At 34.0% G+C, this 14,532-nt stretch overlaps 1 protein-coding gene across 1 annotated transcript in view; it reads left to right on the top strand.

Annotated features, from left to right (window-relative positions):
* The window catches only part of LOC127555407 (protein argonaute-4), a 67,719-nt gene that overhangs the window by 51,740 nt on the left and 1,447 nt on the right, over positions 1 to 14,532 (top strand). The window lies entirely within an intron of this gene.

Below are 14,532 nucleotides of genomic sequence, written 5' to 3' on the forward strand. Positions count from 1 at the left end.
GAGCAATAGGGGGATGAATAGGGATTAACCCATCTCAATTCCAAATCATTCTTTGATATAGTAATTATCAAAGCTTATTATATGATACTTATTTAAAAATAGAAAAAAGATTTAAAAGTCTAGATAGAAAGGATCATTAAATTCAATAGTCCAGTGTTTTAATAAGCCTGAGAAGTTAATTACTTGGGGGAAACATACTTCTGGAAAAACTAGAATGCTGTTTGGCTAAAATTTGGATCACAAGCCACAATAAGCAAAATTGTTATTCAGTCTAGACTTTAAAAGTTGTTGAATTTAAAAATTCAAAGAGAACCAAATCAAGTGTGTCATACTTGTGTGTTCTTAACCAAATAAGGGATGAAGTCATTCACAAAAGGTAAGATAAATCATTTCAATTATGGAAAATTGTGGGAAAATAGCAGATTTTCATTGATAGAATGAGTTTCCTTATCTGGGAATTCTCTGAGAGAAAAGGTCTTAATTTTCAGTAAACTAAAAGGCCAGAGAGAATGTGAAGGGGTGATGTAGAAGTCTTTGGGGAACTCTGTCAAACAACCTTACTGTATATTAGGCAGCTAAGTTGGACAATGAGTATAGAGTCTGTAATCAGGAAGACTCAATCTGAGTTCAAATCATGCCTCAGACATTTACTAGCTGGGCAAGTCACTTAATCTTGTTTGCTTTAGTTCCTCATCTGTAAAATAAGCTGGAGAAGGAATTGGCAACCACTCCAGTATCTTTGCCAGAAAAACCCCAAATGGGGTCCTGAAGTCAGACAGGACTGAAATGACTGAACAACAATATACCAGATGGTGCTCAAGTGCTTAGGATACAAAGAAAGGCAAAAAACACTATCCCTGCTCTTCAGCTCACAGTTTGATAGTGGGGAGAGAGAGAGAGAGAGAGAGAGCATTCAAACTATTTGTAAATGATAATTCAAAGAGTGATCTCAGAAGATAGCTTGAGGATGAGGAAAGACCAGTTACAGGAGATGAATAAACTATAATTCAAGCAAAGTCAGGGAAGGTAAGAGGCCAATAGAAGGAGAGAGTTCCAGACAGACTAGAGGACCATCTCAAATAAGAGATATCCTGTGAAGAATGGCAGGAAAGCAGTTTCAGGGGATCACAGACATAATCTACCAAGCAGTTCATGTGAAAACATTTTGTGCCTTTTAAAGTATTCAAATACTTAATTCCTTAATGAGGAAATCAAGATTCAGCTAAAGGGACAGATGCTGTATATTAAATTCCAAGTATCTCTTAAATGAACTATTTAATTAGATTTTCATGAGACAGAAATGAAAAGAAGAAAAGGTCCAGAAAAACTTGAGAGGAGTTAAGAAACCAATTAGGGATGAACAAAAGGACTACCATACTACAGAGAGGGCCTAGTTGAAGCTGAATAACAAGATTTTGCAATGTTCTAGTTAGGATAGTTGTGCAATTTCCTTCAGTTGCATTTAGCAACACACGAGTAGAGAAGGTGGATGGTAGGAATAATCCAGGACTGAAGTTTGGAAAAAGGATGAATGACCATAGAGTGACTTCAAATAGTGAGGAATAGACAATAGCATGGTGTTCAATTGGTTACTAAGTAAAGGATGGATAGTGGAAGGAAAAGTGAAGTGATGTCCTGAGAAAATGGTAAGGAGTTGAAGGACTGGGAGTTCTCAGTGAGAATGAAGAATGGATTTAGAAGTGAGGCACATGTAGAGATGAAACGAATTAAGGCTAAAATCTGACGAAGGTCTTGTGTAAGTGTGAGAGGCTGTTGAGGTAAGTCTAATAGCTGGGCAATTGGTAAAAGGATTCATGTGCAAAAATACTAGCTTATTTTGTGATAGCAAAGAACTGGAATGAAGGGGATGGTCCATCAGTTGGGGAATGGCTAAATAAATTATGGTATAATTCAGGCCAATTCCAATAGTCTTATGGTGGAGTCTTCTGCACCCAGAAGACTGTGGGAACTGAATGTGGATCACAACATAGTTTTTTTGTTTTTGTTTTTGTTTTTACCATTTTTTGTTGTTAACTTGCCTTTTGTTTTCTTTCTCATTTTTTTTCCCTTTTTGATCTGATTTTTCTTGTGCAGCATGATAATTGTGGAGATATGTATAGAAAAATTGCACATGTTTAACAGTGAATTACTTGCTATCTAAGGGAGGGGAATGGGAGGGAGAAGTAATTTGGAACAAGATTTTGCAAGGGTGAATGTTGAAAACTCTGCCTATGTTTTGAAAATAAAAAGCTAAATGTAAAAACCCTTTGAAAACTTAAAAGCACAGTGTAAATTCTAGCTATTATTAAATATTTCTTTTTGGAAAAAATAAATTGTGGAATATAGATATAATGAAATAAGAGCGGTAGATCAGTGGAAAAGTTAGGTATATAAGATGTAAATAGTCAATAATGATAGCAGTCTACTGTTTGATAAACCCAAAGACTCCCTCTTCTGGGATAAGATCTCACTGTTTGACAAGAACTGCTGGGAAAACAATATGGCAGAAACTAGGCATTGACCAGTATCTCACATCCTGTACCAAGATAAGGTCAAAATGAGTACATGATTTAGACATAAAGGGTAATACCATAAGCAAATTAAGAGAGCAAGGAATATGTCAAATCTATGGAGAAGGGGAAAATTTACAATCAAACAAAAGATAGAAAACCTGAAATGCAAGTAATAATTTTGATTATATTCAATTAAAAAGCTTTTATACAAGGCCAATGCAACCAAGATTAGAAAGGCAGCAGAAAATCAGGAAGCAATTTTTACATCCAGTGTTTCTGATAAAGGCCTCATTTCTTTAAAAAAAAATATGGAGAGCTGAGTCAAATGTATAAGAATAAAAGTCATTCCCTAATTAATAATCATAAGATATGAACAGGCAGTTTTCAGATGAAGAAATTAAAGCCAATATAGTTTTATGAATAAAATGCTTTAAATAACTATTGGTTAGAGAAATGCACATTAAAACAATGCCAAGGTACCATTTCATATATCAGATTGGCTAATATGACAAAGAAAATGACAAATGTTGGAGAAGATGTAGGAAAATTAGAACACTTGCATTGTTGGTGGAGTTGTAAAGTAATCCAATCATTCTGGAGAGTAATTTGGAACTATGCCCAAAGGGCCATAAAATTGGGCACACCCTTTGATTCAGAAATACCTCTACTGGACCTATATCCCAAAGAGATCATAAAAAAAATTGGAAAAGGACTCATATGTACCAAAAAATGTTTATAGTAGCTCTTTTTGTTGTGGCAAAATACTAGAAACTAAGAGGATACCCATCAATTGGGGAATGGCTGAACAAATTATGATTTATGAATGTAATAGAATATTATTCTATAAGAAATGATGAGTAGGCAGATTTCAGAAAAACGTGGAAAGTCTTAACATGAACTAATAATGCTGAGTGGAGTAAACAGAAGTAGGAGAACCCTATGCACACTAACAGCATCATTGTATGGCTTGTCAACTTTGATATATTTTGCTCTTCTCAACAGTATAATGATCTAAGATAATTCTAAAAGACTCATGATGGAAACTCCAGAGAGAACTATGGAGTCAATGTAGACTAAAGCATACTATTTTCACCTTTTGGTGTTTTTTTTTTTCCCTTTCTCCTGATTTTTCCCTTTTGTTCTGATTCTTCTTTCACAATATGACTAATGGGGAAATATGTTTTAGATGATTGTACATATGTAACCTATATCAGATTGATTACCACTTTGAAGAGAGGTTGAGGGTAAGGAGGGAGAAAAAAGAAAATCAAAATCTTATAAAAGTAAATGTCAAAAACTAATAAATAAATTTAAAAATAAATGTAAATAAATGCTATTGTGCCATAAATAATGAAAAGAATAGTTTCAGAGAAACCTGGGAAAACTTGTATGAACTAATGTAGAGGGAAATGAACAGAACCAGGAGAATGATTTTTATGACAAAACACTGTAAAGACAAGCAAGTTTGAAAGACTTAAGAACATTTGTCAACATAATGACCAACAGTTATTTCAGAGAATTCATTATGAAACTTGCTGCCTACCTCCTGTAGGGAAGTAATGGACTTGGGAAACAAAATGAAATTCTGTATTTTTGGAAGTTAGCCCTCTAGATATATTTTTTTCTTTTCTTTTTTTTTATAGCATTATCCCTTGCATTCACTTCTGTTCCGATTTTTCCCCTCCCTCTCTCCACCCCTTCCCCCAGATGGCAAGAGTCCTTTACATGTTGAATGGGTTGCAGTATATCCTAGATACAATATATGTGTGCAGAACCGAACAGTTTTCTTGTTGCACAGGGAGAATTGAATTCAGAAGGTATAAATAGCCCGGGAAGAAAAACAAAAATGCAAGCAGTTTATATTCATTTCCCAGTGTTCTTTCTCTGGGTGTAGCTGCTTCTGTCCATCCTTGATCAGTTAAGGCTCTCTTTATCAAATAGATCCACTTCCATCAGAATATATCCTCAAACAGTATCATTGTTGAGTTATATAATGATCTCCTGGTTCTGCTCATTTCACTCAGCATCAGTTCATGTAAGTCTCGCCAGTCCTCTCTGTATTCATCCTGCTAGTCATTCCTTACAGAACAATAATATTCCATAACATTCATATACCACAATTTACTCTCCAATTGATGGACATCCTTTCATTTTCCAGCTTCTAGCCACTACAAACAGGGCTGCCACAAACATTTTGGCACCTACAGGTCCCTTTCCTTTCTTTAGTATCTCTTTGGGGTATAAGCCCAGTGGAAACACTGCTGGATCAAAGGGTATGCACAGTTTGATAACTTTTTGAGCATATTTCCAAATCGCTCTCCAGAATGGCTGGATGTGTTCACAATTCCACCAACAATGTATCAGTGTCCCTGTTTTCCTACATCCCCTCCAACATTCCCCATTATCTTTCCCTGTCATTCTAGCCAATCTGACAGGTGTGTAGTGGTATCTCAGAGTTGTCTTAATTTGCATTTCTCTGATTAATAATGATTTGGAGCATATTTTCATATGTCTATAAATAGTTTCAATTTCTTCATCTGAGAATTGTCTGTTCATATCCTTTGACCATTTATCAATTGGAGAATGGTTTGATTTCTTATAGATTAGGGTCAGTTCTCTATATACAAAATTATTTTTCTCTAAAATATTGTTATCATTGTATGAATTATTGTTCTGGTTCTGCTCACTCCAATTGGCATCAGTTCATACACACATTCTCAGGTTTCTCTGAAACTATCCCCTTCATTATTTCTTTACAGCACAATAATAATCCATCATATTTGTGCATCATAATTTGTTCAGTCATTTTGAATTGATAGGTACCCCCTCAGACCCTCAGATGTAGTTCTTTGCTACTTCAAAAAATGTTATATTTTTGTACATCTTTAGTTAAGATTTGTTTTGCTTAGGATCAATACCGCTTTTTTAAAATAGAATTTTATTTACAAAACATATGCATGGGTAATTTTTCAACACTGACCCTTCTGTTCCAACTTTTCCCCTCCTTACTTCCACTCCCTCCCCTAGATGGCAGGTAGTCTGATACATGTTAAATATGTTAAAGTATATGTTATATATAATATATGTAAACATATTTATTTAATTATCTTGCTGCATAAGAAAAATCGGATTTACAAAGAGAGTAAAAAAAAAAACAAAACCTGAGAGGAAAAACAAAAATGCAAGCAAACAACAGAAAGAGTGGAAATGCTATGTGGTGGTCCACTCATTTCCCATAGTTCTCTGGGTGTAGCTAATTGTCTTCATTACTGAACAGTTAGAACTCGTTTGGATCACCTCATTTTTGAAGAGAGCCATGTCCATCAGAATTGATCACTATATATTATTGTTGTTGAAGTGTACAATGATCTCCTGGTTCTGTTCATTTCATTTAGCATGTTCATGTAAGTCTCTCCAAGCCTCTCTGGAATCATCTTGCTGGTTATTTCTTACAGAACAATTAATATTCCATAACATTCATATACCACAATTATTCAGCCATTCTCCAACTGTTGGGTATCCACTCAGTTTCCAAGTTCTAGCCACTACAAAGAGGGCTGCCACAAACACTTTTGCATGTACAGATCCCTTTCCCTACTTCAAGATCTCTTTGGGATATAAGCCCAGTAGTAATATGCTGAATCAAAGGGTATGCACAGTTTGATAATTTTTTGAGCATAGTTCCAAACAGCTCTCCAGAATGGTTGGATCCATTCACAACTCCACCAACAATGTATCAGTGTCCCAGTTTTCCCACATCCCCTCCAACATTCATCATTATCTTTTCCTGTCATCTTAGTCAATCTGACAGATGTATAATGCTATCTCAGAGTTGTCTTAATTTGCATTTCTCTGATCAATAATGATTTAGAGCACCTTTTCATATGACTAGAAATATTTCTATTTCTTCATCTGAAAATTGCCTGTTCATATCCTTTGACCGTTTCTTCATTGGAGAATGGTTTGAATTCTTATAAATTTGAGTTAATTCTCTATATATTTTAGAAATGAGGCTTTTATCAGAGCCTTTGAATGTAAAAATATTTTCCCAATTTATTGCTTCCTTTCTAATCTTGTCTGCCTTAATTTTGTTTATACAAAAACTTTTTAACTTAATGTAATCAAATTTTGTGATCTATTTTGTGATCAATAATAATCTTTAGTTCTTCTTTGGTCACAAATTCTTTCCTCTTCCACAGGTCAGAGGTAAACTATCCTATATTCTTTTAATTTATTTATAATCTCATTCTTTATGCCTCGATCATGAACCCATTTTGACCTTATCTTGGTATATGGTTTTAAGTGAAGGTCAGTGTCTAGTTTCTTCCATGCCAGTTTCCAATTTTCCCAGCAGTTTTGGTTAAATAGTGAATTCTTATCCCAAAAGCTGGGGTGTTTGGGTTTGTCAAACACTAGATTACTTATAGTTATTGACTATTTTGTCCTGTGAACCTCTATTCCACTGATCAACTAGTCTATTTCTTAGCCAATACCAAATGGTTTTGATGACCGCTGCTTTGTAATATAGTTTTAGATCAGGTACAGCTAGGCAACCTTCATTTGATTTTTTTTTCATTAGTTCCCTTGAAATTCTTGACCTGGTGTTCTTCCAGATGAATTTTGTTGTTATTTTTTCTAGGTCAGTAAAATAGTTTCTTGGAAGTTTGATTGGTATAGCACTAAATAAATAGATTAGTTTAGGGAGTATTGTCATCTTTATTATATTTGCTTGACCTATCCAAGAGCACCTAATATTTTTCCATTTGTTTAGATAAAGAGATACTTTATTTGTGTGGAAAGTGTTTTGTAATTTTACTCATATAGTTCTTGACTTTCCCTTGTTAGATAGATTCCCAAATATTTTATACTATCAATAGTTATTTTAAATGGAATGTCTCTTTGTATCTCTTGCTATTGGATTTTGTTAGTGATGTATAAAAATGCTAATAATTTATGTGGATTTATTTTTTATCCTGCAACTTTGTTAAAATTGTGGATTATTTCTAATAGCTTTTTAGTAGATTTTCTGGAGTTCTCTAAGTATACCATTGGCAAAGAATGATAATTTGATTTCCTCATTACCTACTCTAATTCCTTTAATTTCTTTTTCATCTCTTATTGCCAACGCTAGCATTTCTAATACAACATTGAATGGTAGTGGTGATATTGGGAAACCTTGTTTCACTCCTGATCTTTCTGAGAATGGTTCCAGTTTATCCCCATTACATATGATGCTTACTGATGGTTTTAAATAGATGCTACTGACTATTTTAAGAAAAAGTCCATTTATTCCTATACTCTCTAGTGGTTTTAGTAGGAATGGGTGTTGGATTTTATCAAATGCTTTTTCTGCATCTATTGAGATAATATGATTTTTATTAAGTTGGTTATTGATTAGAATGACAGGGAAAGACAATGCGGAATGTTGGAGAGGATGTGGGAAAAGAGGGACACTGATACATTGTTGGTGGAATTGTGAACACATCCAGCCATTCTGGAGAGCAATTTGGAACTGTGCTCAAAAAGTTATCAAACTGTGCATACCCTTTGATCCAGCAGTGTTTCTACTGGGCTTATACTCCAAAGAGATACTAAAGAAGGGAAAGGGACCTGTATTGCCAAAATGTTTGTGGCAGCCCTGTTTGTAATGGCTAGAAGCTGGAAAATGAATGAATGCCCATCAATTGGAGAATGGTTGAGTAAATTGTGGCATATGAATGTTATGGAATATTATTGTTCTGTAAGAAATGACCAACAGGATGAATACAGAGAGGACTGGCGAGACTTACATGAACTGATGCTAAGTGAAATGAGCAGAACCAGGAGATCATTATATACCTCAACAACGATACTGTTTGAGGATGTATTCTGATGGAAGTGGATCTCTTCGATAAAGAGTGCTAATTCAGTTTCGGTTGATCAAGGATGGACAGAAGCAGCTACACCCAGAGAAAGAACACTGGGAAATGAATATAAACTGCTTGCATTTTTGTTTTTCTTCCCGGGTTATTTATACCTTCTGAATCCCTGTGCAACAAGAGAACTGTTCGGTTCTGCACACATATATTGTATCTAGGATGTACTGTAACCTATTTAACATGTAAAGGACTGCTTGTATCTGAGGGAAAGGGTGGAGGGAGGGAGGGGAAAAATCGGAACAGAAGTGAGTGCAAGGGATAATGCTGTAAAAAATTACCCCAGCATGGGTTCTGTCAATAAAAAGTTTAAAAAAAAAAGTTGGTTATTGACATAGTCAATTATGCTAATAGTTTTCCTGATATTGAACCAGCCCTGCATTTCTGGTATAAATCCTATTTGGTCATGGTGTATTATCCTGGGGATGATTTTCTGTAATCTTTTTGCTAATATTTTATTTAAAATTTTTGCATCAATAATCATTAGGGAGACCAGTTCCCTATTTTTTCAAATAGTTTATATAGCATTGGAGTTAATTATTCTTTAAATGTTTGGTAGAATTTACATGTAAATCCATCTGGACCAACATATCTTTAATCTTTCTTCCCTCTAATTTACTTTTCTCCCCTCCCCTTTCTCTCTCTTTTCCTTATTTAGTGAAATGTATTTCTGTACCTAACTTTGTATTCTTCCTTTCTTCAGTTGAGTCAAATTCGTGTGTCAGTCATTCCTCTCTTCCTTGTTTTATATAATTCTACAATAAAGTGAGATAGTTTTCCCTAATTTTTCTTTCCCATTAACCCACCAAGTGTATACTTCCCCCCTTTCCTTTCCATTAAAAAAAAAAAATTTCATCAAGACATTAACATAGTCCAGACCTTCTGTTTCATTAGGTTCTTTGACTTCTTATGATGATAGGTTTCAGAGGGAACACATATATTATTTCTTCATATTATAATATAAATACTTTATCTTTGTATAGTCCTTTATTAATTTTTTATTCATGTTTACCTTTTTGCATTTCTCTTAATTCCTGTATTTTAACTCCAAAGTTTCTATACTATTTTGATCTTTTCATCAAGAATGCTTGGAAATTCTCTATTTCATTAAAATTTAATTTTTCTCCCTTTGTAAGATTATACTCAGTTTTGTTGGATAAGTTATTTTTGGTTGCAAATCAGTTGCTTTCTGGAATATATTTCTAATTCTCCAATCCTTCATTATGATAGCTACTAAATTGTATGTGATTCTGACTGTGGTTCTTTAGTACTTGAATTCTTTTTTTCCTCATTGAGTTACAGTTTTGTTTTGTTTTGTTTTATTAGATCTGGAGCTCTGGCTTTTTGATAAAATATTCCTGGTAATCCACTTTTTACCCTTTAGTTCTGAGAGATCCGATCAGTTTCTTCTAAAATTGTTGAAATATAATGCCCAGGCTGTTTTGTGGGGAAAGGGGAAAAGGGGAAGAACATGGTTTTCAGATAGTCCAATAATTCTTAATTTTTTTTCTCTTTAATCTCCTTTCCAAGTAAGTTGTTTTTGCTATGAGATACTTTATATTTCCCCCCTTTTTCAGTATTTTGACTTATTTTAATTTTTTTGTTGTTGTCTCATGGAGTCATTAGCTTCTATTTGATCCCATTCTGATTTTCAGGGAATTTGTTGCTTGCTCAAGATTTTACAACTTTTTAGTTATTAGTTTTCTTTTTAATTCTTTCTTCTATAGCTTTTATTTATTTTCTAGTTTTTCCCTCCAATATTTGTGTTTCATTTAAAATATCTTTTAAAAAAAATTTATTTTAAACACTTGCTTCATTTCTTCCAGGAATTTTAGTTGAATTTGGACTTAAACTGTTTTTCTTTGAGGCTTCACTTATAGATGTTTGGGAATTATTTTCTTTTTTGGGGTTTGTGTCTTGAGTGTCCCTGTCAGTAAAATAGCTTTTATTTATTTATTTTGCTGAGACAATTAAAGTTAAATTATTTGCCCAGGGTTACACAGCTAGGAAGTAACTGAGGTCAGATTTGAACTGAGGTTCTTCTGACTTCAGAACTGGTGATCTATCCACTGTGCCATCTAGCTGTCCCATATAATAGCTTTTAAAAAAATAACAATAGCTTTTTATTTTTCAAAAATACTTGCAAAGAGTTTTAAACATTCACCCTCCTTACCTCTCAGATCTGTGGAGCAGAAAGGAATTTGTGACCAAAGAATAACTAGAGATCATTATCAATCACAAAATAGATAATTTTGATTATATTAAGTTAAAAAGTTTTTGTACAAACAAAACTAATGCAGACAAGATTAGAAGGGAAACAATAAACTGGGGAAATATTTTTACATTCAAAGGCTCTGATAAAAGCCTCATTTCTAAAATATATAGAGAATTAACTCAAATTTATAAGAATTCAAACCATTCTCCAATGGAGAAATAGTCAAAGGATATGAACAGACAATATTCAGATGAAGAAATAGAAATATTTCTAGTCATATGAAAAGGTGCTCTAAATCACTATTGATCAGAGAAATGCAAATTAAGACAACTCTGAGATACCATTATACACCTGTCAGATTGGTTAAGATGATAGGAAAAGATAATGATGAATGTTGGAGGGGATGTGGGAAAAGTGGGACACTGATACATTGTTTATGGAACTTTGAAGAGATCCAGCCATTCTGGAGAGCAATTTAGAACTATGCTCAAAAAATTATCAAACTTTGACCCAGCAGTGTTTCTACTGGGCTTTTATCCCAAAGAGATCTCAAGGGAAAGGGACCCAAATGTGCAAAAATTTGTTCGTGCCAGCCCTTTTTGTAGTGGCTAGAAATTGGAAACTGAATGGATGCCTATCAATTGGAGAATGGCTGAATAAGTTATGGTACATGAGTATGGAATGTTATTGTTCTGTAAAAAATGACCAGCAGGATGATTTCTTTTCTTTTTTTTTTTAAATAATTATAACTATGACATGCCAGGGTAATTTTTTACAACATTATCCTTTGTACTCACTTCTGTTCCGATTTTTCCCCTCCCTCCTCCAGATGTCAAGCAGTCCTATACATGTTAAATATGTCACAGTATATCCTAGATACAATATATGTGTGCAGAACCAAACAGTTCTCTTGTTGCACAGGAAGAATTGGATTCAGAAAGTAAAAATAACCCGGAAAGAAAAACAAAAATGCAAACAGTTTACATTCATTTCCCAGTGTTCTTTCTTTGGGTGTAGCTGCTTCTGTCCATTCTTGATCAATTGAAACTGTGTTAGATCTTCTCTTTGTCAAAGAAATCCACTTCCATCAGAATACATCCTCATACAGTATCGTTGTTGAAGTATATAATGATCTCTTGGTTCTGCTCATTTCACTTAGCATCAGTTCATGTAAGTCTCTCCAAGCCTCTCTGTATTCATCCTGCTGGTCATTTCTTACAGAACAATAATATTCCATAACATTCATATACCACAATTTACCCAGCCATTCTCCAATTGATGGGCATCCACTCATTTTCCAGTTTCTGGCCACTACAAACAGGACTGCCACAAATATTTTGGCATATACGGTTCCCTTTCCCTTCCGTAGTATCTCTTTCGGGTCTAAGTCCAGTAGAAACACTGCTGGATCAAAGGGTATGCACAGTTTGATAATTTCTGGGGCATAATTCCAGATTGCTCTCCAGAATTATTGGATTAATTCACAACTCCACCAACAATGCATCAGTGTTCCAGTTTTCCCGCATCCCCTCCAATATTCATCATTATTTTTTCCTGACAGGTGTGTAGTGGTATCTCAGAGTTGTCTTAATTTGCATTTCTCTGATCAATAGTGATTTGGAGTATATTTTAATATGAGTGGAAATAGTTTCAATTTCACCATCTGAAAATTGTCTGTTCATATCCTGTGTAACCCTGGGCAAAGGATATGAACAAATCAATGGCTTGATTTCTTATAAATCTGAGTCATTTCTCTATATATTTTGGAAATGAGGCCTTTATCAGAACCTTTAAATGTGAAGATGTTTTCCCAGTTTGTTGCTTCCCTTCTAATCTTGTTTGCATTAGTTTTGTTTGTACAAAGACTTTTTTAATTTGATGTAATCAAAATTTTCTGTTTTGTGATCAATAATGGTCTCTAGTTCATCTTTGGTCACAAATTTCTTTCTTCTCCACAAGTCTGAGAGATAAACTATCCTATGTTCCTCTAATTTATTTATAATCTCATTCTTTATGCCTAAATCATGGACCCATTTTGATCTTATCTTGGTATATGATGTTAAGTGTGGGTCCATGCCTAATTTCTGCCATACTAATTTCCAGTTATCCCAGCAGTTTTTGTCAAATAATGAATTCTTATCCCAAAAGTTAGGATCTTTGGGTTTGTCAAACACTAGATTGCTATAGTTGACTATTTTGTCTTGTGAACCTAACCTATTCCACTGATCAACTAATCTATTTCTTAGCCAATACCAAATGGTTTTGGTGACTGCTGCTTTATAATATAGTTTTAGATCAGGTACAGCTAGGCAACCTTCATTTGATTTTTTTTCTTTTAATTCCCTTGAGATTCTCGATCTTTTGTTCTTCCATATGAATTTTGTTGTTGTTTTTTCTAGATCATTAAAATATTTTCTTGGGAGTCTGATTAGTATAGCACTAAATAAATAGATTAGTTTAGGAAATATTGTCATCTTTATTATATTCGCTCAGCTTATCCAATAGCACTTAATATTTTTCCAGTTATTTAAATCTGACTCTATTTGTGTGGAAAGTTTTTTGTAATTTTGGTCATATAATTTCTGACTTTCCTTTGGTAGATAGATTCCCAAATATTTTATGCTGTCGACAGTTATTTTGAATGGAATTTCTCTTTGTATCTCTTGCTGTTGGATTTTGTTGGTGATGTATTAAAATGCTGAGGATTTATGGGGATTTATTTTGTGTTCCAGCAGGATGATTTCAGAGAGGCTTGGAGAGACTTACATGAACTGATGCTAAGTGAAAAGAACAGAACCAGGAGATCATTGTGCATAACAACAACAAAATATTATGATGATGAATTCTGATGGACGTGGCTCTCTTCAACAATGAGATGATTCAAACAAATTCCAATTGTTTAGTGATAAAGAGAGCCACCTACACCCAGAAAGAGGCCTGTGAGAACTGAGTGTGGATACAACATAGCATTTTCATGCTTTCTTTTGATGTTTGCTTGCATTTTGTTTTCCTTCTCAGGCTTTTTTTATTCTTTCTAGATCAAATTTTCTTGTGCAACAGGATAACTGTATAAATATATAACACATATTGGATTCAACATATCTTTTAACATATATAACATGTTTTGGACTACCTGTCATTTAAGGGAGGGAGTGGAGAGAGGGAGCGAAAAATTTGGAACAGAAAGTTTTGCAAGAATAAATGTTGAAAAATTACCCATGCATAACATTTTGTAAATAAAAAGCTTTAATTAAAAGAAATAAACAAATGCATTCACCCTTGCAAAGACATTGTTGTTCCAAATTTTCTCCCTCTCTTCCTCATCTCTCCCCCTCCCCTAGACATTATTATAGGTTAAACGTGCAATCAATCCTTCAAAACAAATTTCCACATTTATCATGCTATACAAGAAAAATCAGATCAGAAGGGGAAAAAATGAGAAAGGAAAAAAAACCAGACAAGCAAACAACAAAAAAGGTGAAAAAATTATGTTATGGTCCTTATTCAGTCTCGGTAGTCCTCTCTCAGGATCAAATGTCTCTCTCCATCACAAGTCTATTGGAAATTGCCTAGAATCACCTCATTGTTGAAAAGAGCTACATTTATCAGAATTGAATGTCACAATAATCTTGCTATTACATTCAATATTGTCTTGGTTCTGTTCACTTTACTTAGCATCAATTCACAAGTCCAGGCTTTTCTGAAATCAACCTGCTCATCATATAATAGCTTTTTATGGTGTAGCCTTTCTTTCCATTTGTTCATCCTTTCAGCTTTCCTGATTTTACTTGGATATTAGGGATGGTCTCTGCATATTTCTAGAAGGAAGGTCTAAGTTAATCCTATTGTTGCTTTCTTGGAGTAACAAGTGTTTTTTTCAGAATCTCAT

The sequence above is a fragment of the Antechinus flavipes genome, chromosome 3 (genome assembly GCF_016432865.1).
Source record: "Antechinus flavipes isolate AdamAnt ecotype Samford, QLD, Australia chromosome 3, AdamAnt_v2, whole genome shotgun sequence".
In the NCBI taxonomy this organism is placed as follows: domain Eukaryota; kingdom Metazoa; phylum Chordata; class Mammalia; order Dasyuromorphia; family Dasyuridae; genus Antechinus; species Antechinus flavipes.